This window comes from Macrobrachium rosenbergii, chromosome 30, assembly GCF_040412425.1.
Source record: "Macrobrachium rosenbergii isolate ZJJX-2024 chromosome 30, ASM4041242v1, whole genome shotgun sequence".
Taxonomy (NCBI): Eukaryota; Metazoa; Arthropoda; class Malacostraca; order Decapoda; family Palaemonidae; genus Macrobrachium; species Macrobrachium rosenbergii.
In genome coordinates, this window is record NC_089770.1 from 18,165,235 (window position 1) to 18,192,734 (window position 27,500).

A 27,500-nucleotide genomic window follows, 5' to 3' on the forward strand; every position below is an offset into this window, starting at 1 on the left:
TTTTGTTTCCCCCTTGTTTTATCATGAAAAATCTTTTTGTTGCTTTCAGTTCATTATCTAAAGCAATATCAGGATGTTCTAATATCTCGCCTCTACTCCTAATAACACCTATTTAGTCATCAGTGTATTTAGGGCTACATACATGCAATGCTCTCAAAAACACTGGTGCGTGTGTGTATGTGTGGATGAACAAAGCCGACTGCGTCTGTTTTGTTCAAACATAGACTCATACCGTTGCTCAGTGGGTAGATTAATTCTGTTTTAGAAATAATTGCATAAAATCAGTAAACACGAAGACAATGAAAATAAGTACGTGAACAGTTCCTGCGTCATCATCTCTAATTACATTGTTAAACTGTAATAAATATGCCTTTTTGAACATTCATTATCTCCTGGATAATTGCTTTCATTGAAATGAAATTTAATTACCATCTCTTCCCTGGCTAAGCGGAGTGATGAATTCGTAAATTTCATTATTTTGTCACATTCATCATTTCGACATTAAGAATATTATTCACTGGACACTAATAGCTTTACAAAAAGCGACGTTCTGTGGGAAAAAAAAAGCTAGTTACAAAAACACGGATAGAAATTCCAGTTGAAAAAACACTACGAAACTGAGGCTCTAATTGAAATTTTACACTCTAATTGAAATTTTACATTATTGAAGGGTACCTATATTATAATAGATATATTAAAAAGAAACACTAAACTTGAAAACCTCTGAAAATGGCATTACTTGGGACCATTTCTTAGACTGTTTTTGATATTTATCTGTTAATTTTTTTTCTTTTTTAATAAGTGGTATCTCTTCTTTCTGTATTTCTCTTTACTTCCTCTTGCTTCTTCCTAACGAACACCATATTCTTTGGAAGCTTGAATTTCAAGTCAATGGCCCCTGTGGTGGGCTTCTTCCATATGAATAGGTTTCATCTACGAATAATAATAATAATAATAATAATAATAATAATAATAATAATAATAATAATAATAATAATAATAATAATAATAATAATAATAATAATAAAATAAACATCAATAGAACACCACCCAGCTGGTATATTCAGCTTGCTTATAACTCTCATGCAGACAGCTTCCATCTTTGAGCGAGTTTAACATAAAACCTGTAAGTGAACCAATCCTTCCATAATAACACAGAAGATAATAATCACTATTGTTATGAAGCTCTTATAAAGACCCTTCCTCTTTCGTTTCAATGGTTGGTTTGCCACTTTCACTATATTTTACCAATGTTAGAAAATTATTTTGGATGGAGCATCATGGCACTCTTGAAAACAGTTCCCTGATAGGAAGACACTTTTCATATCCCAATATCGGATCCATTCCATTAGCAAATGCTTCATATCAAGGGCAAGCTCATATGATTGAGAACAATAGATATTAAGTTAAGTATTGTTTGCAGTTTTTTAATCAACTGCCTGGTTCATTCGCATTTTCCCTATGTTGTTTCGAATTCACTTTTAACGAATTTAGTCTTATAACATCAGAGAGAGAGAGAGAGAGAGAGAGAGAGAGAGAGAGAGAGAGAGAGAGAGAGAGAGAGAGAGATCAACAGCTTTGTTTTTATTCCCATTTTTTCTGTATATTGTCTGAATTTATTCATAAAGAATTTGTCATCTAATAACAGATCAACAACTAAGTTTTTATTCCCATTTTTTTCTGTTTATTGTTTGAATTTATTCATAAAGAATTTGTCACCTAACAACAGAGATCAACAGCTTAGTTTTAATTCCCTTTTTTCTATATATTGTTTGAATTTATTCACAAAGAATTTGTCATCTAATAACATCAGAGAGAGAGAGAGAGAGAGAGAGAGAGAGAGAGAGAGAGAGAGAGAGAGGAAATGGCAACCTTTAACCTTTATTTACACTTTCCATTCCTAACAAAACCCAGAGGAAAAATAACATGATAAGTTCTTGATTTATAAAACACAGATGTGTCTAGAAGAAAAAAAAAGGCAATGTATCACACTTGATGCGATTAAGGAAAGAAATCTGGACGTTTTGCACTTTGTGAGACAAAGTGAAAAGGGCAGGGTGTGCGGGAATGAGAAGAACAAAGAGAGATTGTGTTTCAGGTAGCTGAAAGCTGTAAAGCTGTCGAATGGCGGTAGTTGTAATGTCAGAAGTCTCGGATTTGCGATAATTTAAGGATCATATAGGCAAGACTCGGTATAACATTGGCAAAAGTTGTAATGAGGTGTGTATATGGTCCATGAATGAAAACGAATGAGACTGAAAGAGTATTTTAGGAGTATGTCAATAACTGGCTGATTTTTGGGTAAAAGACTGGCTATTGTAGTTGACTGAATGCAAAGATGGGTGACAAGGGGTAGAGAAAGTGTTGTTGGAAGAACGGGGTTCCTGGAGCACATAAGAGTGAAAATTTTGTGGAAATGTGCCTGGAAAGAAGAATAATTGATGGAAAGACATGATTCCCAAAGAAGAGTGTTCTTAAGTACAGTATATTAGGAAAGAGAAAGTCGTGATGAAAAGAGTTATACTGTGTTTACAAAGAGTATATGGAAGTGAGAAGTGATTATTATTATTATTATTATTATTATTATTATTATTATTATTATTATTATTATTAGCCATGCTACAACCCTATTGGAAAACTATTATGTTACATGCACAAGGCCCCAGTAGGGAAGGCAATCCATCACAGAAATGGAAACTAAGAATTAAAGAAAAAACCGAGAATGAGCAATACCAAAGAAAAACAAATTATATAGATATCAACAATTAAATACAAAATAAGATTAATTCAAAAATTAAAGTATGGATGGGAAGCGACAGTTGCCCTCTTTTATATGAATATACTAGCTGACCAACCCGGCATTGCCAGGAAAACTCTGAATGACATGCGATAAACTCACTCACTCTCTCTTTCTCCTCCCTAACACCCCTTCTACTCTCTCTCTCTCTCTCTCTCTCTCCTCTCTCCTCCCTAACACCCCCTCTACTCTCTCACTTCCTCTCCCTCTCACTCTCTCCCTTTCCTGTTAAGATAGTTTGACATTTTATTCTTCACCCCTTCTCACCAACCACTTCCTATCGGGGCTGAACTTGGACTTAAGGGGCATCGAGAGTGACATCATTCATCTCAACGATCTCGAAAACTGTGAATTAGACACTAATATCTGTTGTTTTTGGTTATTTTTACATGTCACCCCCTTCCCACCCCCAGCACCCTTTGGTGCCAGTGATGTCTTGCCCCACAGTATTCTTTTCCAGATAGGAAGTCATTTGTATACCGAAATGAGGTATGATAAATTTGTAGAGTTTACTTAGTTACTAAGTCTATGGACTGAACCAGCCCCGTTTCAGGGAAGCCCTTTCCACCCCCCATCCCCTTTGGAGCCCTTTGGTGCTAGTGGTGTCTTACCCCAAAGTATTCTTTTTCAGATAATAAGTCATATGTTTACCGATTTTGGTTGAAATTGCTCAATGCGTTTCAGAGTTATGCTGGAACATACTTACACACACACACATACATACATCCATTCTGATATATACATACTGTATAAATATATATACTGTATATATGTAAATGTCATTTAATATCCAATTTGTTCCATCAGGCAACTATCATTTATCAGCTATAATTCCCCTTCGGTATTATTTCCGAGGTAGAGCGAATTGGATATTAAATGACATTTGTAGCTCAATGTTTGTGTATATGTCATGGTGATGTGATAAAAATTCATACACATTTTTATATATATATATATATATATATATATATATATATATATATATATATATATATATATATATAGTATATATATGATTATCAAAAAGACTGTACTGTCGTTAAATACTCAACCGTCTTCTGTAAAATTGTTTGTAGCCTAGTTTGGGCAACTGGTTTTCGTCACTCTGTTTTTTATTTATGTTAGTCTTGCTCTTTCTTTCATAGAGGTAGGTTGTTTTAAGACTGTAGTGAACTCTTTTGACTTACAAAGGGTTTGTCTTTGAATGTGTTTTCTAGTTTTAAATGTTTTTACTTCATAATGAGCTGTTGCTATTGCATATCTCCATAAATTAATTTGAGTTATTAATGTTCGCAAATTATATTTTATAGCCTTGAAAATGCGGATTGGAATTCGTTGCGAAACGTCGGCATTGAAAATAAACTGTTACATGATGAGATGCCTTTCCCTATTACTTCCTTCACGATGTATATATATATTTATATATACTGTGTAATTATAAAAAGGTGAAAGTGAGAGAAAAATTGATTAGGTGTCTCTGAAGGCAATATTCCGGAGCTTAATGCATATTCAAATCCCGTAGTTATCATTGGAGATAACACTTAGCCCATTCATGATAGTAAGACCTTTGTATGTGATGACTCTTTCATCAAATTATCTATTTATTAAAGTCTTATATACTTTTCTTGATGTCATATATCTTTCATAAAGCGATGTGTTTTTCCTAACGTCTAGTTTTTTTTAAATGTTGTACAAATTTTATAAAACAATTTATCACCCCCGGCACTGCGTATTTACCATTACGTATTGTATCTTACATGACGTTATTCATCTTTCATGACACTCTGGTTATACAACTGTCGTACCATAATGTATCGTTTATAAGTTTGTAACTACATTAATGTAGGTACCTATATTCTGATGTTTCATGGACGTGCATTTCTGTAGTATTATGGCACCATTTGAAAACCCCTATGTTGTTGGTATTTTGCTCTAATTTAAAGGCCTAAGAAACAGGCATTGTAATCAATACTCTCTCTCTCTCTCTCTCTCTCTCTCTCTCTCTCTCTCTCTCTCTCTCTCTCTCTCTCTCTCTCTCTCATAATATATATATATATATATATATATATATATATATATATATATATATATATATATATATATATATATATATATATATATATATATATATATATACATATATATATATATAATCATATATATATATTTATAATATACATTTTAATGGCACAGTATTCGTTATATTATGAGAATGCTCCATCACTTTCATTAGCTCTCTACAGAGAGAGAGAGAGAGAGAGAGAGAGAGAGAGAGAGAGAGAGAGAGAGAGAGAGAGAGAGAGAGAGAGAATCTGCGAAAACCCGCCTTATAAGTTACTGGATTTTTGGGCTGTGCAAATTGAATGTATAGTTTCTTTGCCTCTCTCTCTCTCTCTCCTCTCTCTGCATGCCTAAAGTCACCCTCTCCCTGTTGCTGTGTATTGCCCTTTTAGCATGATTTCTCCAGGCGTTGGCGCGTGAGGAGTAATGCACTTTGTCTTCCTTGGATTTACTAATCCCCTAGACTGCACTGGAGTTGAGGAACGCCAGCCGGCGTCGAGAGTTTATGATTTGATTAGACGGAGCCTTTGTAACGGCTCCTCCCCAAACTCGGTTGGCCTCAGGATAGGAGTACGGATTTCGGCCGTTTCTGGTATTGATCTCATTACGAGTTCGCAAGTTTTAGATGTCGTGTTACCTAGGTACATTTGTTCCAGTTTCTCTTTTCCTCTCAAAAAATAATTAGATTGGTTCTCTCCGTTGTATATGGTAGTTACTGTGATCAAACTCCCTCTCTGTCAGTTACATAAATTGTAAATATCAATATAATATGTAACGTCGAACTCTGATCACTCTCTCTCTCTCTCTCTCTCTCTCTCTCTATGATGAAAATGATGGTCCTATTCTTAATAACCTTCCGAATGACTTAAGAAGTAATCAAAAGATCTTATGAATGACTTAAAAGACATTAGTTGGCGTCTAAAACCCCTCAGGTTTGAGAGCTGAGAATGACCTTTCAGACCTTACAAAAAAACTCCTTCCAATTCTAATCAAGATTATCAACATCACAAACAACATACTGAATGAGTTTTATTCACAGAGACGAAGTTTTAAACCTTACGATGAAATGAATGACACGGCCCATTGCCTTGTAGCAAAGCTCACTCGAGGCGTAGGCTCAATCAACTATACAATTCGCGCGTAAAAGTGGAACCAGTACGCGGGAATATGCTGCAACAACCTAAAGATACGAGTCAATTTTTGTACCAGTTGACCCTATGTACACTACTTTGCGGATGCGGATTTAGATACCCTAAAGAATGTTTTGCTGATGCTTTTGTAGATCTGTTGTGGATTGTTGTACGCAGGTAAAGGAACAGCAAAATGGACCCATGTCCGCTTGTAAAGTGACTATATATATATATATATATATATATGGGCTGGTGGTTCTGTTTGTGTGGAAGCACATTTTTGAGGCAATAAATTCTTACATAGCATTAGAAGTTTGTGACTTAGGCAGATTTTTGTTTGACTTCTAAAATAGAAATAGGGGAAATCAAGTGTTAGTTCATAAAAGATTCACTCTTTCGGTCTCAAGAGCGCGCTGAAAGGGTTTTCTGAAAAAAGGAGGGGGAAGAGAGAGAGAGAGAGAGAGAGAGAGAGAGAGAGAGAGAGAGAGAGAGAGAGAGAGAGAGAGAGAGAGAGAGAGAGAGAGGGGGGACTATCTTTCTAGAACAGACAGCGTTCATCAAACATCGTTTATTCCTTACGACTGTTGTTGTAACCTGTCACTGGTGACAACCCACGCAAGATTATTAACAAATAACTTCCATTGTCTTTTACGTTAATTTTGAGAAATCACAGTCAGAGCCTACACTATATACAATAGTTCATTGATTTGCCTTATAAATGATTTAACACATTTGTCAAATATTGTTACCAGAACGAGATAGTTTTCTGCTTACATACTTGGGCAAAATTTACCTCAGGAAGTAACCAACTAATGCAAAAATTTACTCATTCAAGTGTGATTAAAATTACCACAAAAAGAGCAACATATATATATTCTTTTAGAATCTATTGCGGCTGCGTTAACTTAAGCATTCAGATATGTTTTGGTAAACAGTCAACTGAAGCTGGTCGCAATCGCGGTGGAGATGGTTTGGGGTAGTAACTTTGTTTTTAAAATATGAAAATTTGTAGTGTTATCTATCCATTTATCTATCTAACTATCTCTCTATCAACACATATATATATATATATATATATATATATATATATATATATATATATATATATTATATATCCACTAACATGTCTCTAAAATGTGATAAGAAAGACCACGGTCTGAAATTGTTTTCTAGAAAGTTAAAATAAGATGAATAAAAGATCCTTTTCCCCTCATATCAGTAGACCTTGGATATACCTCAAAGACTGTAAGCCAGAGCGAAGGTTCCCATATTCCGCTGAGACTCCCAGTACCTGTAGACTTTGTTTTCATTTCATCACAGAAGCCTAACGCGATTGAGTCTTCCCAACATAGGCTGTGAAAATGTTTGTCTTCAGAATTAATATTGACACAACCACAATGCTGCTTGGCAGGGAATGAAAGAAACTGTTACAAACTTCGACCAGAGAAAGCATTCAATTTTTTTGTTTGCATATTTAGGCATAAAACTAGTTCTCATGTTAACGCACATTATATAAAAGGGTACAGAGTTTTACGCTCGCTAGAAAATGTGTGATAGGCAAAAGCAATTTAGCCCGATTCCGTCTTTCAGTAAGTCAAAAAAAAAAAATCCAAAAAAATACTCCAGGAAGCGAATTACGACGACTAACTGATTTTCATGTTTATATCGTTTTTACAGGAATCATGGAAAAGATTTCAATTATTTTCAATGAAAAAAAAATTATTACTAATTGCTAAAACTAAGCTGTTGTTTGCTCTCTCTCTCTCTCTCTCTCTCTCTCTCTCTCTCTCTCTCTCTCTCTCTCTCTCTCTCTCTCTCTCTCTCTCTCTCTCTCGGCGTTATTAGATGGCAAATTCTTTATGAATAAATTCAAACAGTATACAGAAAAATGGGAATAAAAACCAAGCTCTCTCTCTCTCTCTGATGCTATAAGACTAAATTCTTTATAAGTGAATTCTAAGCAATATAGGGAAATTGGGATAAAACCAAGAAATCAGCTGGAATTCAAAACGTTTTGGTCATGGGCACAATATACAAATAGATCTATTCGTGTTTTCGTATTTAACACTTTTTCTCTCCAGAGCGCCGCCACTTCTCAACCTATCAATATCTTAATGTCGAAATGATGAATGTGACAAAATAACGAAATTTACGAATTCATCACACCGCATAGCCAGGGAAGAGATGGTAATTAAATTTCATTTCAATGGAAGCAATTATCCGGGAGATAATGAATGTTCAAAAAGCCATATTTATTACAGTAAAACAATGTAATTAGGGATGATGACGCGGGAACTATTCACGTACTTATTTTCATTGTCTCCGTGTTTACTGATTTTATGCAATTACTTCTAAAATAGAATTAATTTACCCATTGAGCAACGGTATGAGTTTATGTCTGAACAAAACAACGCAATCAGTTTTGTACATCCACACCCGCACAAACACACAAACACGCATCAATGTTTAAAAGGGCATTCCGTGTATGAAGCCCTGAATACACTGATGATGAAATAGACGTTATTAGGAGTATAGGCAAGGTGTAAGAATATCCTGATATCGTTTTAGACAGTGAGCTGAGAGCAACAAAAAGACTTTTCATGTTAAAAACAAAAAGAAACAACTTCAAAGCTTAATCGAATTGCCATGCTGTAATAATTTAAAGAAACTTTAATGTAAATGTGGCATATAAGAAGAATAACAATGATAAAAGCACTGGTAAAGAACTCTCTTGACAATACCAAGGGTTATATATATCGAATCCCAAGAAACACTGCAACGAATCCTTTGTCGGTCAAGCTTATAACCCACTGGAAAAGAGAATAATAAAAGAGAATGTATAATGTATGCACAGGGTAACAGTGTAGTTTTTGTTCACGTTAGAGTTGATGTTTATGTTATTAACCGGACAGGAGTAGGAATGTATAAAAATGATCCATTCATTTCAAGAGGAATATGTAAAATAAACAGACCATAAAGTGTAATTTAGTCTGGTCCAAATGATAACATGACACTATGCTTGTTATTTTCTATAAACAGTATTTTTTTAAATGTTGCATGCTTTTTGAGTACTGTGCTCTCATCTTAATAAACAAATTATTTACACTTTTTCTGCTATATATCAGTCTCTTGGACGATGAGTTAGTAGGCGAAACTGGTCAGAACTACAAACTCTGCTTCATTTTTCCAAAGGTATTTTACATTTGAACATCATGTGTTCCTGTGGGTATCGCATATATATATATATATATATATATATATATATATATATATATATATATATATATATATATATATATATATATATATATATATATATTTAGATATGCATATATATATCTATATTTGCATACAGTATATCTATATGCATACAGATATACCTATACATACGTACATGATTTCAGAAGAATCAACTAAGAATTGGAATTATGGTTGTGAGATCATTATTCAAGATGTTTTTGCTTATTTCTTTTATGTTATTTACCTTCATTACGAGAGATATCTTTGTCGTATAAACTCACTGACAAAAGACACATTAGAATATCACTAAAATCAAAACATTCATCTCAAAATCAGTTTACTGAAGCTTCTGTAACAATCAGTTATCAGTGAAATAAAAACTTAGCTTTTTCATTTTTTCTAGTTTTTATCTATTATATTTTCATCTTCCTCCTCGTCTTCAATTAATTGCAGAAGCAAACCTCTCTGCAAAATTGTTTTATGAAAATTCTGTAATCTCATTTTTGCTATTTCTTTTTGACTAATGTCCGTGGAACTGCGATCTCCGCAAAAAACAGTTACATTTTTGTAGAGTCTGATATAAAAGCAGAACTCTTTTCCTTCAAAATATAAATATGGTATTACAAATTTCTCTTCCATCACTTTTGTGCTGTTTTCAGCTGATGCAAAACAAACGGATCAGCCGATAGGATTTTTTTTTATTTTGCAACTTCTTCACTGTCCCTTGTTCCCAAGTCGTTCAACCTATTTCTTTCCTAAGTCGCTCAACCTATTTCTTTCATCCTAAGTCGTTCATTCCTTTCATCCTATTTCTTTCCTTGGACGTTCAACCTATTTCTTTCCTAAGTCGTTCAACCTATTTCTTTTACCCTATTTCTTTCCTAGGGCGTTCAACCTATTTCTTTCATCATATTTCTTTCCTAGGTCCAACCTATTTCTTTGCTAGGTCGTTCAACCTATTTCTTTCCTTGGTCGCTCAACCTATTTCTTTCATCCTATTTCTTTCCTAGGCCGTTCAACCTATTCCTTTCATCCTATTTCTTTCCTTGGACGTTCAACCTATTTCTTTCCTAAGTCGTTCAACCTATTTCTTTTACCCTATTTCTTTCCTAGGGCGTTCAACCTATTTCTTTCATCATATTTCTTTCCTAGGTCCAACCTATTTTTTTGCTAGGTCGTTCAACCTATTTCTTTCCTTGGTCGCTCAACCTATTTCTTTCATCCTATTTCTTTCCTTTCAACCTATTCCTTTCATCCTATTTCTTTCAAGTCGTTCAACCTATTTCTTTTACCCTATTTCTTTCCTAGGGCGTTCAGCCTATTTCTTTCATCCTATTTCTTTCCTAGGTCCAACCTATTTCTTTCCTAGGTCGTTCAACCTATTCCTTTCATCCTATTTCTTTTTGGACGTTCAACCTATTTCTTTCCTAAGTCGTTCAACCTATTTCTTTTACCCTATTTCTTTCCTAGGGCGTTCAACCTATTTCTTTCATAGGTCCAACCTATTTCTTTCCTAGGTCGTTCAACCTATTTCTTTCATCCGATTTCTTTCACAGGTCGTTCAACCTATTTCTTTCATCCTATTTCTTTTCCAGGTCGTTCAACCTATTTCTTTTCTAGGTCGTTTAACCTGTTTTTTTCATCCTGTTTCTTTCCTAGGTCGCTCATCCTATTTCTTTCATCCTATTTCTTTCCTAGGTCGTTCAACCTATTTCTTTTATCCTATTTCTTTCCTAAGACGCTCAACCTATTTATTTTATCCTATTTCTCTCCAAGGTCGTTCAATCTATTTCTTCGCGTAAAGACTTTTTATTAGGCTTTCCATAAGTTTCTCCATCAATAACAACAATGGCTACAGTTTTTGTAGATGTTGTTGTTGTTGTTGTGGTTTTTGTCTCTACTGAACATTTATCTTCCTGGTAGTGCTGTTCTCGTGTTTCACAAACTAATTGTACCCTTATATAGACATAAAAAGCGTCAAACGTCACAGTTCTACAGTACTTATTTTGAGCCTTAAACCTCCCCTGCAAACAACTGTCACCAAGGCTGCGTAATGGATTCTCATGATAGTCATTTTTAACGCATTTTGTTAATTTATACACTAAAATAACCAATATGTGATTACAGTTATGTACATCAATAATGGCTATGTTATCTCCGGGGATTTAGAAGAAGAGGAAAAATATGAAGAAATATACTGAATACAGAGAGATACTCCACAGTCTTGTCTTTCTATCGATTTGTCAGAAAGTATATTTTAACGTTTCGCAACGCAGGGAACACATAATTATATTATTGGACCGAAGATAAACTCCTGACTCTGGTGCAGCAGAAACCAGACTTATTTTCACAAGAAAATGTAAAGTATTCCATTCTGTGGTTTTTGTTGCATACCAGAATAAAAGCTATTCTTTTTTAGTTTTCTGTGAAAGAAAACTATTGTGCCGGCTTTGTCTGCCCTTCCGCACTTTTTCTTTCCGCCCTCAGATCTTAAAAACTACTGAGGATAAAGGGCTGCAAATTGGTATGTTGATCATCCACCCTCCAATCATCAAACACATCAAATTCCAGCCCTCTGGCGTCAGTAGTTTCTATTTCATTTAAGGTTAAAGTTAGCCATAATCGTGCTTCTGGCAACGATATAGGATAGAACACCACCGGGCCGTGGTTGAGCTGCGGCTCATACAGCATTATACCAAGACCACGGAAACACAGATCGATTTTCGGTGGCACTGATTATACGCTGTAGCGGCTGTACAGAAAACTCGATCGCGCCGAAGTTTTGTTTGTTTTTTTAATAGTGAGGAAAAAGGCGAGGGGATCCCCTGCAGTGCCATAGGAGGGTTTTGGAGTTAATATGCAATAAGGAAAATAAGAGCAACAGTAATAAATTATACTTAGGTTTTCATTACGGATAAGGCAGGGCAGATATCCGACTTTACCTAATAAAATAATAAGAACCCTTAGCTGCTCGTTTTAATTAGTAAAAATTAAATAAGTCTCTCCGACATGTGGGACACTGATACGGATTAATCAGAGAGAGAGAGAGAGAGAGAGAGAGAGAGAGAGAGAGAGAGAGAGAGAGAGAGAGAGAGAGAGAGAGAGAGATTTGCTTCTCAGTCGAGGAATTCGGAAATCAGCAAAACTTTTGGTCTCTGTCGTTGACTTGCCCTTAATTAGCTCTCTCTCTCTCTCTCTCTCTCTCTCTCTCTCTCTCTCTCTCTCGATAGGGTGACGGGGAGAAAAAGAGAGAAAGATTTACTGAGGGAGAAAAAATTAATTTGCATAATTTACTGACGATTAAAGTTTAGTATTACAATATTCAAATTCATGAAGAGAGAGAGAGAGAGAGAGAGAGAGAGAGAGAGAGAGAGAGAGAGAGAGAGAGATTGGCTCATCTTATATCAAGTCATAAAATTATCTCGGTGACAAAATACATCACGATTATCCTTCGTTGTTATTAATACTGCAAACTGATTACTTTGAAGAGCCATACAAATAAAACATATATATATATAAACACACATACATGTGTATATATACATACATATATATACACACATATATATATACACACACACACTCTCCAGATTAATATTACTGAAGAAGCTAATTCATTCCATTTTTATTTCATTATTGCCATCTTATAAAGATGACATGATAAATGGCAGAAGTACTGATACTACTAACCCCTGACTGATGATTATGGTTACTGTTATCACTGCTTCTGCACAATCCCGAAATGACCTTTTGTGAAGGAAGGGAAGAACTGAACGAACAGAAGAAGGAAAAATGAGTAAATCTGGAAAAAATGTCATCAGGAACTCTGAGGTAAGTCAATCACGTTACTGATACATCGTAACACTCTTTTTGGAAAAATAAGTATAAATTGGGTTTAATGTATAAAATTCCTTCTCTCAACTCTCTCTTTCTTGCTTTCTCTCAAAATTGCTCAATCAATAACTACCTTTCAGTATGTTTATCAGTTTTATAGTCTTTTCCTCTCTCTCTCTCTCTCTCTCTCTCTCTCTCTCTCTCTCATACACACACACACACACGACTGCCTATCAATAACTGCCTTTCGGTCTTATAGTCCTCTCTCTCTCTCTCTCTCTACACACACACACACACACACACACACACACACACACACACATGACTGCCTATCAGTGACTACTTTTTGGTATGTCTATCAGTTTTATAGTCTTCCCTCTCTCTCTCTCTCTCTCTCTCTTAGATCTCCGACTCCCCTCATTTGACATGCAAGAAATCTGCCAATCACCCATTTCTCCATTCATTTCAACATTTCCTCTCCTCCCCTGTCCCTTTATTCTCTTTATTTTCTCTCCTTTCACTTCCCTCCAGTTGCCATGCAAAATACAGATGTCTTATATTAAAATTTTTCGACTTTTCGATATTCCTGAATTACGAATATAATTAACGTTCTCCTGTTGGTATGGCGGTGTTTTTGCTCATATATGAGTGTCTGTTTGTGAGCGTGTTTGTAAGAGAAGTGTATGAAATATATAAATAATATATATATATATATATATATATATATATATATATATATATATATATATATATATATATAAAACCTTGAAACACTATTACTCTGATTTAATTCTTTTTCGCAAAGTATTCTTATTAAATACTTCTTATTAAACTCAATCAGAAACGGATGCCAATGTCGTTCTTCTTGACAGAGAAATTCTTATTGACAAAAGCCTAGACCTATTTACCCACTAATAAATTTTAAAAACACCCGAAGTCCCATTAATAGCATCGATATACGGTTTCATAAACCTGGGAGAATGACAGGAGGTAATAAAAAAAAGAATGCATCGATTTTTTTGTAAATCATTTCAAATATTCAACCCTTCTCTTTCCTCTTTCTACGACCTTCAAAGGCACTTAACGATGAATCTCATCTACCCCTTCAAATTTCATGCAAAAATATCGAGTTTGCTTGCAGACTTCTAAATCACCCTTCCAAGAAACCTGAAGCCATTTCACTCTTTTACGCGAAAAAACACGTACAAGATCTGATCAAAAAACATCCCTAAAGGTCATCTCTAAAGGTCGCGAGTTTTTCTTTACGATTGAGAAATCTTTACGAGGACTATCACCCCAAGGCTTTGAGAAAACCTCGTCATCACCAATAACGTTTTTTTTTTTTTTTTTTTGGCAGCTTCCATAAGCAAAAATTTCAAGATGGAATATGGACAGTAGCCGCTTCCTCTGCGATCAGGTCGCTTCACGAAATAATTTGATACGGAAATTTTACCGTCAACCAAAGCCCAAATTATACTCTATTTTTGGTACAAACATTATATGATCACTCTCTGGGATACTAACTGCTAAAATTGTAGTTTTATAGTTTTAAAAGAACCAGGGAGTTTGTTCATATCACTGAATTTAAAACATTAGATTTCAAACAAGGAAGACGTTAAAATATGAAATTACCTTATATCAGGAGCCAAAATTCGCAGTTTCTTATACATCCACTTCCTCAGCTTTCATTGGGTCGCATCTAAGATCACTGCCTTTGGCACTTGGTTCTTAAGAGGCTTCCAGATGCGTTTACGCGGGTATCTAGAAAAAGGACAAGAGACCATTCATTAATGCGTGACCTAGTTACTCGACCCCGTAATGATATCGAGATATTCATCAACAAATTGCATAAAAATTACCTCTGTGACCCTCCTCAAAAGAGGCTTTAAAAGCAAAACAAAATTCTTCCTTGCTGAAAGCATCAACAGGATTTATGGTTTACATAAGAACAACACTCCGTTTACATCTTAATTCTTAAATCTAATGGGATTCTGGACATTGTTTATTTGTACAAGAAATCAACAGACTCCGGGGTTTGCAAATTACCATCCTAATTTTTTATTGAAATTACGGTAGGAGTTATATTTTTTTTTAGAAAACGGCTCGACTAAAAGACCAAAAAACATTAAACTCTTTTCCCATTCTTCCATCATCCATATTACCTCCCGTTTTCTATTTTCTCTCGATTAACGACTCATTTTCTTACAGACAATCATGCACTCCAATCTACTGTTCTTTTACTGACCTCTCACTTCACTTCTGCACCAAAGGAACAAGGAAAAATAAAGTTTCTTGTTAATTTTACTCAAACTCTTTGCACGTTCTTTTACATTTGCATTGTTTCTAACAAAATTCAATGCGATATCCGAACATTAACTTGGGATTATGTAGAAAACCAACCATATCAGTTCTCTACTTAAATGATGACATTGAGGAGAAAACAATTCGTAACTAAAGTCAACTAAGAAAATAAACTGAAAAGTATTTTTCATAAAAATATCTGTAACATATATACTTTTTTTTAAAACCAGTCAATATTCAAGAAGGTAAAAAACGAGCTATTTTTGAGGGGTGCAAGAAAAATATAATTTTTAAGGGCACAAAAGCAGCAGCTATTAGTTCCAAAACATTTAATATCATTGTTCTTTTGAGTTCTTCCTTAGCTGTGAAGCATTAACTACTTTATACAGTTATCAGTCTTCCAACTATACTGAGTGGTACCCTCTTGGCAAACCATCATGATTCAGGTAACTGCCGTCTTTCCAGGGTCCTAGTGGAGGGGAATATTTCCATTTTTCGTGCCGCTTGCAACTTATAGTCTGTGTTTTTTTCTCTGTTTTTTATTGTTTTCTTTTAATCTGGCACTGATCTATATACCTAGAACTTGTCAATCAAACTATATATCATCAACAGTGTTATATATTAATGAGAAAATCATTCTTTTCCACATAAATCACTTGTCCATTTTTTCCACCAAGTGTGAGCTCCACTGCAATCGATTGACATCCACTGAACATAATAATTCTCGCTGGGAATTGTGAATACATTAAATTAATGAATAGATATTATGGTTTCATCACGTCGCTTGGCCTGAAGAGAGAGAGAGTCGGTAATTAAATTTCATTTCAGTGAATGCAATTATTCAGTGTGGTCGAATCACGTCCAAAAAACCCATATTCGTCGCACAGTTTACAACAATCTCGTTAAAGACGAGGGACAAAATAATCTTTATATTTTCGTTTCTTAATCATTTATTTTCTTTATGATTCCTGATATTAAACGATGGAGGAAATAAAGTTGCAATTAATGACAACGTTGCAATGATCTTCCGCTGGAGCAAACCGTAACTTATTTTTCTGTTTATTGGAGCTCATTGAAAATCGAATTCAATACAACTCTTCACTTCAGCATGTAAGTTAAATGCACTGAAATTTGTATATCAATAAGCCTGTGTATTTTGGAAGTTATTACTTTGTACCCTCCACGCAGTAACATACCTGAAAAATTTTAACATATCTACCCAGACCAAGTGCCCAAATATCCAAAATTCAATTGAGACGGGAAATTCTATGTATGCCGAGAGGCGAAGGTTGTTCTGGACTGAAATTTTTGGTGTCAAAACCCAGTTAGTTCCAGGAGCTTTCATGTAAGCATAACCTGAAGCTTCTAAGCGGGCAGGGCAATAAAAGTGAGCTCCCTTTAAAATGAGCTTTTAGTCAAACTTCTGTGTATATATTCTCTTGATCTGTCCTGGATCTTTTGGTACTTGCTATGTGTGGGAACACTATGATAAAGATAAATAAATAAAGTAAATAAATAAATATATATGCATATATATATACCGTATAGGCTATGTATATATTTCATGTGACGCTTTCGGTTTTTTAGTTTTCTGTAAAAAAAAAACGATTGTGTCGGCTTTGTCTGTCCGTCCGCACTTTATTCTGTCCGCATTTTTTTTATGTCCGCCCTCAGATCTTAAAAACTACTGAGGCTAGAGGGCTGCAAATTGGTATGTTGATCATCCACCCTCCAATCATCAGACATACCAAACTGCAACCCTCTAGCCTCAGTAGTTTTTATCTTATTTAAAGTTAGCCATAATCATGCTTCTGGCAACGATATAGGATAGGCCACCACCGGGCCGTGGTTAAAGTTTCATGGACCGCGGCTCATGCAGTATTATACCGGGACGACCGAAAGATAGCTCAATTTTCGGTGGTCTTGATTATACGCTGTAGCGTCTGTACAGAAAACTCGACTGCGCCGAAGAAACTTAGGCGCATTTTTTACTTGTTTATATTCTTTTTCATTATGGGCATTCTATGTTGTGGGAAACTGCAACTCGAGTAAATGGTCCGCAAACCTCGCACAGAGTCGCGAGTGCACGAAAGTTTTTTACCAAAAGGATGTGTTATCTCACCTCTAGAGATGTGTTTTTATGATAAATTTAAATAGTGAGGAAAAAATAAGTCAGAGAGGTTTTTTATCTAATAAAAAAATCGAGTAACGGTATATTACTAACAGCCAATTACCAAGAACTAATCGTTCCCACCCAGCCAATTGTTAGACATTTATCGTCATCATTTTTGTTATATATAAAGAGCAAGATTATTTTATTTAGCTCTAATAAATGGAAGAATCAGCTTCAACTGTTGTTCTTGTGACATTGAAATTTGTTACATTGTCCTTATTTTACTAATTATTTATGGAGAAACATATATGATATCTGTGGAATCACCCTACAGTAGAAATACTTTACAGATTTGACAGCTCTTGATTAATTTGTTTTTTCATTGTTGGGTAACGGCAAGACATAATATCAGTAAGCGATAAAACATTATATCAGTAAACGACAAAAAAATAATATCAGTAAACGAGAAAAAAAATCAGTAAACAATAAAGCATATCAGTAAACAACAAAAAATATCAGTAAACGACAAAAAAATAACAGTAAACAATAAAACATAATATCAGTAAACGAAAAAAGATGTCAGTAAACAACAAAAAATATCAGTAAAAGACAAAAAAATACCAGTAAACGACAAAGCATAATATCAGTAAAAGACAAAAAATAACAGTAAACAACAAAAAAGAATATCGGTAAACGACAAAAAATTATATCATTAAACGACTAAAAAATAATATCAGTAAACGAAAAAAATCTCAGAAAAAAAAAAAAATTAGTATCTGACAAAAAATATCAGTAAACGACAAAAATATCAATAAACGACAAACATACTATCAGTAAACGACAAAAATTATCAGTACATCATAAAACACACTATCAGTAAACAACAAAAATTATCAGTAAACAACAAAAAATAATATCAGTAAACGACAAAAAATTAATATCGGTAAACGACAAAAAATATCAGTAACCAAAAAAAAAGAATATCGGTATACGACAAAAAATATCAGTAAACGACAAAAAAATATTATAAGTAAACGACAAAACATAATATCAGTAAACGACAAAAACTAACATGAGTAAAAGAAAAAAAATTATATCAGTAAACGACAAAAATATCTGTAAACGACAAAAAAATATCAGTAAACGACAAAAAAGAATATCAGTAAACGACAAAAAATAATACCAGTAAACGACAAAAAAATAATATCAGTAAACGACAAAATATAATATCAATAAACGACAAAAAATTATATCAGTAAACGACAAAAAAAATATCAGTAAATGACAAAAAATATCAGTAAACGACAAAATATTATATTAGTAAACAAAAAAAAATATCAGCGAACGACAAAAAAATATCATCAGTAAACGACGAAAAATATCAGTAAATGATAAAAATATCAGTAAACGACAAAACATAGTATTAGTAAACGACAAAAAATTATGCCAGTAAATGACAAAAAATAATATCAGTAAACGACAAAACATATCAGTAAACGACAAAAAATCATATCAGTAAACGACAAAAAATAATTTCAGTAAACGACAACAAATAATATCTGTAAACGACAAAACATCATATCAACTTAGCAACTTGTAAGTTTTTTGGATGACTGTTGTCAAGTTTACCATAACAATGTCTTCAGTCTATCATTCTCACACTGTATTTTGTATTTTGTTCTTTGCGGATGTTCTTTATTAATATTTTGTAAGAAATATGATGAGACCAAAGCGAAATTACATTATTTATTTTACCCTACCGGCGGCGCTTTATCACTGCACGACATACTGAGGAAGTGAGCATTTCCTGAAGTAGTTTCGTTTTCATCTGTGAAATGAAGACATGTCTGACTTCCAGGTAAATCTCATATTTTTAAGTTTGTTGTAAGTGTTATCAGTCTAGTGAGGTGTACAGTGAATATCACTGATGGCAATTTATTATTATTATTATTATTATTATTATTTTATTATTATTATTATTATTATTATTATTATTATTATTATTATTATTATTATTCAGAAAATGAACCCTATTCATATGGAACAAGACCACAGGGGCCACTAACTTGAAATTCAACTTTCCAAAGAATGTTAAGGTGTCCATTCGAAAGAAGTAACAGAATACAATGGGAAACAGGAAGGAGATCAGTTATTAGAAAAACAGATACATACAAGGTTGTTATTGTTATCATTTGTTGCCTTTATTAACAATAATATTGTTAGCGCTCCTCATGCAAAAAATTAATTAGGGGGAATATCATTAGTCAAATATTTAGGAAACCCAAAACCGATGCTCACTTGAAGGACTCACCAGCTCCTTAAAAATTCCATCAGTGAAAACTAAATCTCTGTCTTCGACATGTGGGGCGTCCATTCGGATTAATCTAGGCGAGCTTGATCTGAGCGAGAGAGAGAGAGAGAGAGAGAGAGAGAGAGAGAGAGAGAGAGAGAGAGAGAGAGAGAGAGAGAGAAACTTTAGTAGATTTGCTTCTCAGTCCAGGATTTCGGAAATCGGCAAAGTTCTGGTATCTGTCGTTGACATTCCCTTAATTAGCTCTCTCTCTCTCTCTCTCTCTCTCTCTCCTCATTCATGGGGTGTCCCTTAATAGGGTGACGGGAGAGACATTGAGATTGTGAATCTATGACATTCGTTGATTTACCAGTTTCTCTTTCTGTCTCTACAGGGCGCCTCTCTCTCTCTCTCTCTCTCTCTCTCTCTCTCTCTCTCTCTCTCTCTCTCTCTCTCTCTCTCTCTCTCCATATTCCGCTTAACATTTCCTTTCATTTTTCCAATCTTTTCATTCCAATCTTTTCCAAACTTTTTACTCATGATAATTATTTTTAGACGTCATATCACGTCTCCTCTATGCTGGGTGGAATTCCGTGGCTTATGCAAATTAGAGAGAGAGAGAGAGAGAGAGAGAGAGAGAGAGAGAGAGAGAGAGAGTCATATCATAGCATAAAGTAGAAGGTCATACAAAGACAGCAAACCCTCACCAATCTGGTTAGCGCAGTTACCCAAGTACTGGATGTCATATGCGCTTTCTTTCGCTAATACGAGGAGGTGATAGGGTTAGTTACTCAGATACTGAGCTTAACCTGTGTTCATTTAAAAAAAAAACATTACGAATTGGGTTTCACAGCCTATAGCGTCTATAAATCACTGACTTTTAGTAAATGACAATTTGTATAGTCATTAATGATTAACTTACGGTTATCTGCCATTAATCTTTTGATTAATTTCTATTACATATTCCTAATACAATTCAATTGACAGAACACAATAATGTTACTTAATTTTATACCAAACACTTCTAGACGCACTAAAAGGATTTGCATTCAGTGTTACAGTGCGCGTTATATTATTTGGCAACGTTGGGGAAAAATATTTCCATAAAATTAATGATAGGGAATTATTTCTCCCCACAACCCATCGTTAATAACACCACTTGTTCAAGAACTAATCTATGCTTGAAATGCGACGGGCATAATAATTATATTACTAATTATTATGATAACTAAAGTTCGACAATGTTTTGACAGCCTATTTTAGACATCGTTATAGGTTTTAACATCCATCGTATTACTCACGAAGATAATAATAATAATAATAATAATAATAATAATAATAATAATAATAATAATAATAATAATAATAACTATCATTAACAAAGTAGAATTCAATAACAATTTGTCAACCTATTTTAGACATCATTAAGGATTTCAATTGCCATCGTATTACTCACGGATATTGTTACAAACATCCTTTTGATCGCTTGCTTTTTTGCTTTTCCCGTCTTGATATTTCGATATACTTCGATATAACGTAACATAAAAATAAAATCAGAAATAAATGTTTTGCAAAAGTTCCCTTAACATTTCTCCCTCGCCTTGCCCTCCAATAATGACAACCAGGTGCCAAATGAGGAGATAATTTCATGACCGTACCCAAAGTCATTATCAACCCTTGACCTTACCATATTAATCCTTGCTTGAGGGGAAAATCAGTAGCCCGTTGCGCATTTACACGCAGACCCTTTGAGATTTAACCTAATGTTAACAGTCCCCAGTCAATCTCGTCGCGAGATCTCTCTGAGAACCTCCCCCCTCCCTGCCTTTACCTGTCATGCCATTAAGGGTCACTGTCTTGACCTGACCCACACCTGTGACTCCTCCAACTCATCCTCGCTAAGTGTCAACGCATTGTACGCTCCCTTCCTCGAACTTGCACGGCTGTGTGAACGCGACAATATAATAATAATAATAATAATAATAATAATAATAATAATAATAATAATAATAATAATAATAATAATAATAATAATAATAATAATAATGAAACAGACATGCATAACTATATACAATCATATTTTGTCAACTTATTTTAGATATCGATGTGGATTTTAATTTTCTATAGTATTTCTCATGGATGCAATAATAATAATAATAATAATAATAATAATAATAATAATAATAATAATAATAACAAAAGACAAACATAACTAGGAGTAAAAAAATAAAATTCAATCATATTTTGTCAACCTATTCCAGATATCGTTATGGATTTTAATTTCCATCACATTATTCATGGATATGATAATAATAATAATAATAATAATAATAATAATAATAATAATAATAATAATAATAATAATAAAATCCGAGTGGATCTTTCTTGTTTGTCTGCTCCAGGTGGGGGCGGGGTAGGGGATTGGGAAGGTAGTGGAGGCATGACACATCCATCCTCCTCCTGCCAACCTGTTTGTCCGCCCCGGGTAGGGCCGGGTATGTAGGGGATCGGGAGGGTAGGGAAGACATGACACATCCACCCTCCTCCTGCAACCTTTTTGTTCGCCCCGGGTAGGGGCAGGGTAGGTAGGGGATTGGGAGGGTAGGGGAAACATGATGCATCCACCCTCCTCCTACAAACCTTTTTGTCCTCCCCGGGTGAGGGCAGGGTAGGTAGGAGATTGGGAGGGTAGGGGAGACATGATACAGCCGCCACCCTCCTGCAAACCTGTTTGTCCACCCCAGGTGAGGGCAGGGTAGGTAGAAGATGGGGAGGGTAGGGGAGATATGATACATCCACCCTCCTCCCGCAAACCTGTTTGTCCGCCGGGTGAGGACGGGGTTGGTAGGGGATTGGGAGGGTAGGGGAGACATGACTGTCAGCTCTGGGTTCCAGAGCAGCATAGTACACACCATCAAGCTTGTAATAATAATAATAATAATAATAATAATAATAATAATAATAATAATAATAATAATAATAAGTAAAAAAAATTTAAATTTAATATTTTGTCAACCTATTTTAGACATCGTTAAGGATTTTAATTTTCATACATTGACTACTACTACTACTACTACTACTAATAATAATAATAATAATAATAATAATAATAATAATAATAATAATAAAAAGATTTAATGACTACAAATAGAAATATAAAATTCAATCATATTTTGCGACTTATTTTAGATATCGTTATGGATTTTAATTTCCATTGCATTATTCATGGACATAATAATAATAATAATAATAATAATAATAATAATAATAATAATAATAATAATAATAATACTGGACAAATATCACTACAAGTAAAAGAATCATCCGTTGCTAAAACGAAGAAAAGCAAATTCTTTTAATGGAAAATGAAAAGTTAGAAAAAGCAAGAAGCAAAGACAAGAGCAAGACAAAAGCAGATTTAAGTCCATTTGCATAATCCGATTCGAGGATTTATCTTAGAATTTTTATTGAGTTTTTTTTTTTTTTTTTGAGGGGAGGGAGGAGTGAGGGAAAGAAGCTGGAATTTTTTTAAGTCAATACAGTTTGCTACACTGAAGCAAAGTCGCTGACTCCAAGGGAAGGTCTTATGAAATCACATTCATGAAATGGTATGAGATACTGTTGTTTGCTCAAGAGAGCAAATCAGCAGAAAATATCCTTCTGCAATTAACAAGATTGTTTTACATGATTATTTTAATGTATCATGGAAAAGTGGAATATTTTTTATAGTTTATTAATATCTACATATTTGTAGACCATTAACAAGAATGCATGATTATTTTTTACAAACACACACATATATATAAATATAAATATATATGTATATATATATATATATATATATATATATATATATATATATATATATATATATATATATAATTCCGAAGATGGCTCAATTTAACCGAACACAATCAGGATTCACAACCCTTTCTTATTTTCCATTGTGATGTTAGACATAAAAATCACGCGTCAAAATGATTTCGATCTTATATCTTCTTCTTCTTCTTTTAACGTGCTTTTATTCCCATTTTTGTATGGGGTAAGCACGATGCCTTCTTTGAAGGACTTTTGATTTGGCTTTGGGGTATTTCGATCGGCTGCCCTGCCTGACATCGTTAGACGGTAAAAACCCGACCCAACGCCCTTTCTTCCCAGCAGCGAGAAGTTATTGCGCGGGTATGGCGAGAGTTCGAGATGAGATGTTTGTTATGTTTTTTAGAAGGTGTTGTAGTGGCTTTGTTTTGTGTGTGTATTTAGTCTGTAACATCCATTTGCTTTTAAGCAAACCTATCCGTTGATTACATATATAATCCCGGGATGTCTACACGGATAGCAAAGTGTCTGCCTCTTTGACCAGTTGGCTGCGGGTTTTGAACCCGCGCCACAGTACCTCTACGAAGTCCGAAGCTGCTGCTGTAACCGACTGAGCCATATATATATATATATATATATATATATATATATATATATATATATATATAATATATATAATTATATGCATATATATTATATGTATATATAGAACGTCCATAAGTCCTGATGCAATTTAAAATACTTGTGGCTTTGTAGCTATACATGACAGAATTAATCTGTAAAAAGGATAAGAAAGCTTGATTTGTCTAGTTTTTCTGCTTTTCTGAAGTCTTTTTTTTTTTTTGTTTTATCAGATATTTTCCACAATTTCTGAAACTTAAAAATGGCCTCTTTTTCAGTACTGCTGTTGACCCATGGCTTCAATAGAAGAAAAAGTAAACTCTGTTCTTAGGTTGGCTGATCTAAACTGTGCTGTAGCTCTCCAAAGAAGGTTTATAACCAAGTAAAGAAGCACCACACAGGAATTGCAGAGCCAGATAGATGAAAAAATTCAAGAAACCAGGTTCTGTTATCGATAAACCAATGTCTGGTAGACCATGTTTTGATGAAGAAACTATAGCATCTGTAGATCTGATGTATTTGGATTCTGTAAGCTTTCATTTTAAGCTTTTTCCGCAGATTCTTATGCACAGTAGATTTTTAAAGACTGATCTTCAAAGACGGTCGTGTTGGACTCTTTCTTCGACTTCTTTCAAAGGATTGTTCCTGTCTAGTGCTTCTTTATTATACTGGGTTGTAAACCTTCTTTGGACAGCAACAGTACATTTTAGCTCAGCCGACTAAAAAATACAGTTACTTTCTCCTCTGGTAAAGCCATGGGTCAACAGCAGTTCTGAAAAACAAGTCATTTTTGAGATTCAGAAATTGTGAAGAGCTCAGAAAAATTTTCCTGCATCACTTTGAATTGTAAACTATTTGTACTATCATTGAAAATACTTTTCTTTCCCGTGATTAAAAATTCTGTCTTGAATTCATTACTTTAAATAAACACGATATATAAATATATACATATATCCAGGCACTTGTCTGATTGAAACAGTGAGCGAGAGAGAGAGAGAGAGAGAGAGAGAGAGAGAGAGAGAGAGAGAGAGAGAGAGAGAGAGAGAGAGAGAATGATTGACTTGCAGTGGCAAATATTCTCGGGTTTTTACGAGTATGACTTGATTTTTAACCCCATGCATAAAGGGAATTTATAAATGAGAGAGGGAGAGAGAGAGATTACGAGCATGAACTTGCTTGCAATGGTTAAAAACCTCATAGACAAACTCTGCTCCAGATGGTTTAAGTGATGCCTTGAGAGAGAGAGAGAGAGAGAGAGAGAGAGAGAGAGAGAGAGAGAGAGAGAGAGAGAGAGAGAGTTTGGTTTGGTGGCGATGGTTGCACGATGGTGAATTCACGTTGGTGTGCGTGGTGGTGGTGTTGCCATACTACCTGATAATTCATTTCAGAAACGAACGAATTAATGAAGAAATTCGCATATGAACGAATAAAAAAAAAGAAATACCAAATGTGTTTCATGTCAGGCTTAGCTGGCAGCTACTAAGCATGGTAAGCTGTGGAAAGCGAATCTGTACTAATAGAACTGCCGTTATAAATTTTCAATGTCGATTTTATCGAGGTAATTAGTAATTATATTAATAATTATCATAAATTATGATTAAAACTCATGTAAATTTGGATAAAAAATTAATGTTATAGGAGATTCCTTGTTGCAGGTCAATCATACATCTGACAATGCCTGGAAGAAAACCTGGATTGCTCAGGCAAAAAATTACCATTAACCCATAAAGAACGTGAAGGAAAACCTGATGGAATGGTAAAAACGAAAATTTTATTCAATTTGTCTGTGTTTGATGTCTGACAGGGGGTTGGGGTTTGAATTTGAGATGTAACCTTCCTGGGGTCACATAGGAGCCGTGTGCCAAATTTTGTCTGCATCTGTCAAGTCGTTCGGAATTCTATAGCGTCCAAACATACAAACATTCACACACACACACACACACACACACACATATATATATATATATATATATATATATATATATATATATATATATATATATATATATATATAATTAAAATATTAAAACATCATTTGCTGGTTTTTCTGTCATGGACCAATAATTTTATTATTACCATTGCTATCATTCTTTCACTGTTATTAAAGTTATTTGTGGAAAGACACTGAGCAACAATTATTGAAATTTAAAAATCCTTTTATGACAGCTTTTGTTGATTACCATAAGTTATAAGACATTTGACTAAAGAGTGGTCTTTTCCAAAATTACCTCCTGAAACAAATCACAAACAATCAGACGTGAAACTAGTTTTTGAGGATGAAATTCCATGAGAATAATTGGGTCTGAAAAAATGAAAAAATTCGAAATGACACAAATGACGCCAGAAAAGTTACGCTACAAGTTAAGGAGTTATGTCAGAGGCATCGTGCTAGTTTGGACTGAAAAAAATCACCGAAATTTGCTTTTACAAATTAACTAATAAAACTGAAAAAAATGAATGAAAAGCGACGTTTTTATTGACTCGATTAAAAAATAAATTGGATTTAACGATCAAACGTAAATGGGCGAAATATAAACAGAAATATGGCATTGGCTTTTAAACAAACGATAATTAATTTGCCGGTGAGTTTGTACGTAAATGCGAACGTTTAATATTTACTTATGAAAATGGAATCATTTCTGATATTCAGTAACTCCTCTACTTAAGAAAATCTATACAGTACATACATACATACATAAATACATAATGTAACTATTCATGTGTATATATATTTATATATGTATATACATATATAAATATATATGTTACAGTAAGACTGTGAAACTAAGGATTTCACGACTTCCCTGAAATTTTCTGGGAAGTCGTGAAATCATCAATTCACTTAGGGACATTTGATCCCCGAGGGGCTAGTACTAAACACGGCGAAACAGTGATTCATCTACACTGTTTCGCTGTGTTTAGTACTAGCCTCTCGGGAATCAAAATTCCTTAAATGAATTGGTGATTTCACGAATTCCCTGAAAATTTCAGGGATTTCGTGAAATACCCTGGTTTCACAATATTACTGTAACATATACTTATATACATATATATATATATATATATATATATATATATATATATATATATATATATATATATATATATATATATATATATATATATATATGACATAACTACGATTCTAAAAGAAATTACTACAGAAAGAAATTATTGCACCAGAAATAACGAAACGTCAAAGAAAAAAATAGACACAAAACAGTAAAAGAAACAATCTGAAAACCGAAGCAATAGTAGAGAGAATAGTAGAGAGAGAGAGAGAGAGAGAGAGAGAGA

At 34.1% G+C, this 27,500-nt stretch overlaps 1 long non-coding RNA gene across 1 annotated transcript in view; it reads right to left on the reverse strand.

Annotated features, from left to right (window-relative positions):
* The window catches only part of LOC136855105 (uncharacterized), a 493,988-nt gene that overhangs the window by 254,671 nt on the left and 211,817 nt on the right, over nt 1-27,500 (reverse strand). The window contains exon 4 of the long non-coding RNA XR_010857899.1: nt 14,695-14,823. This is a non-coding gene — a long non-coding RNA (uncharacterized lncRNA). The remainder of the gene's footprint in view (nt 1-14,694; nt 14,824-27,500) is intronic.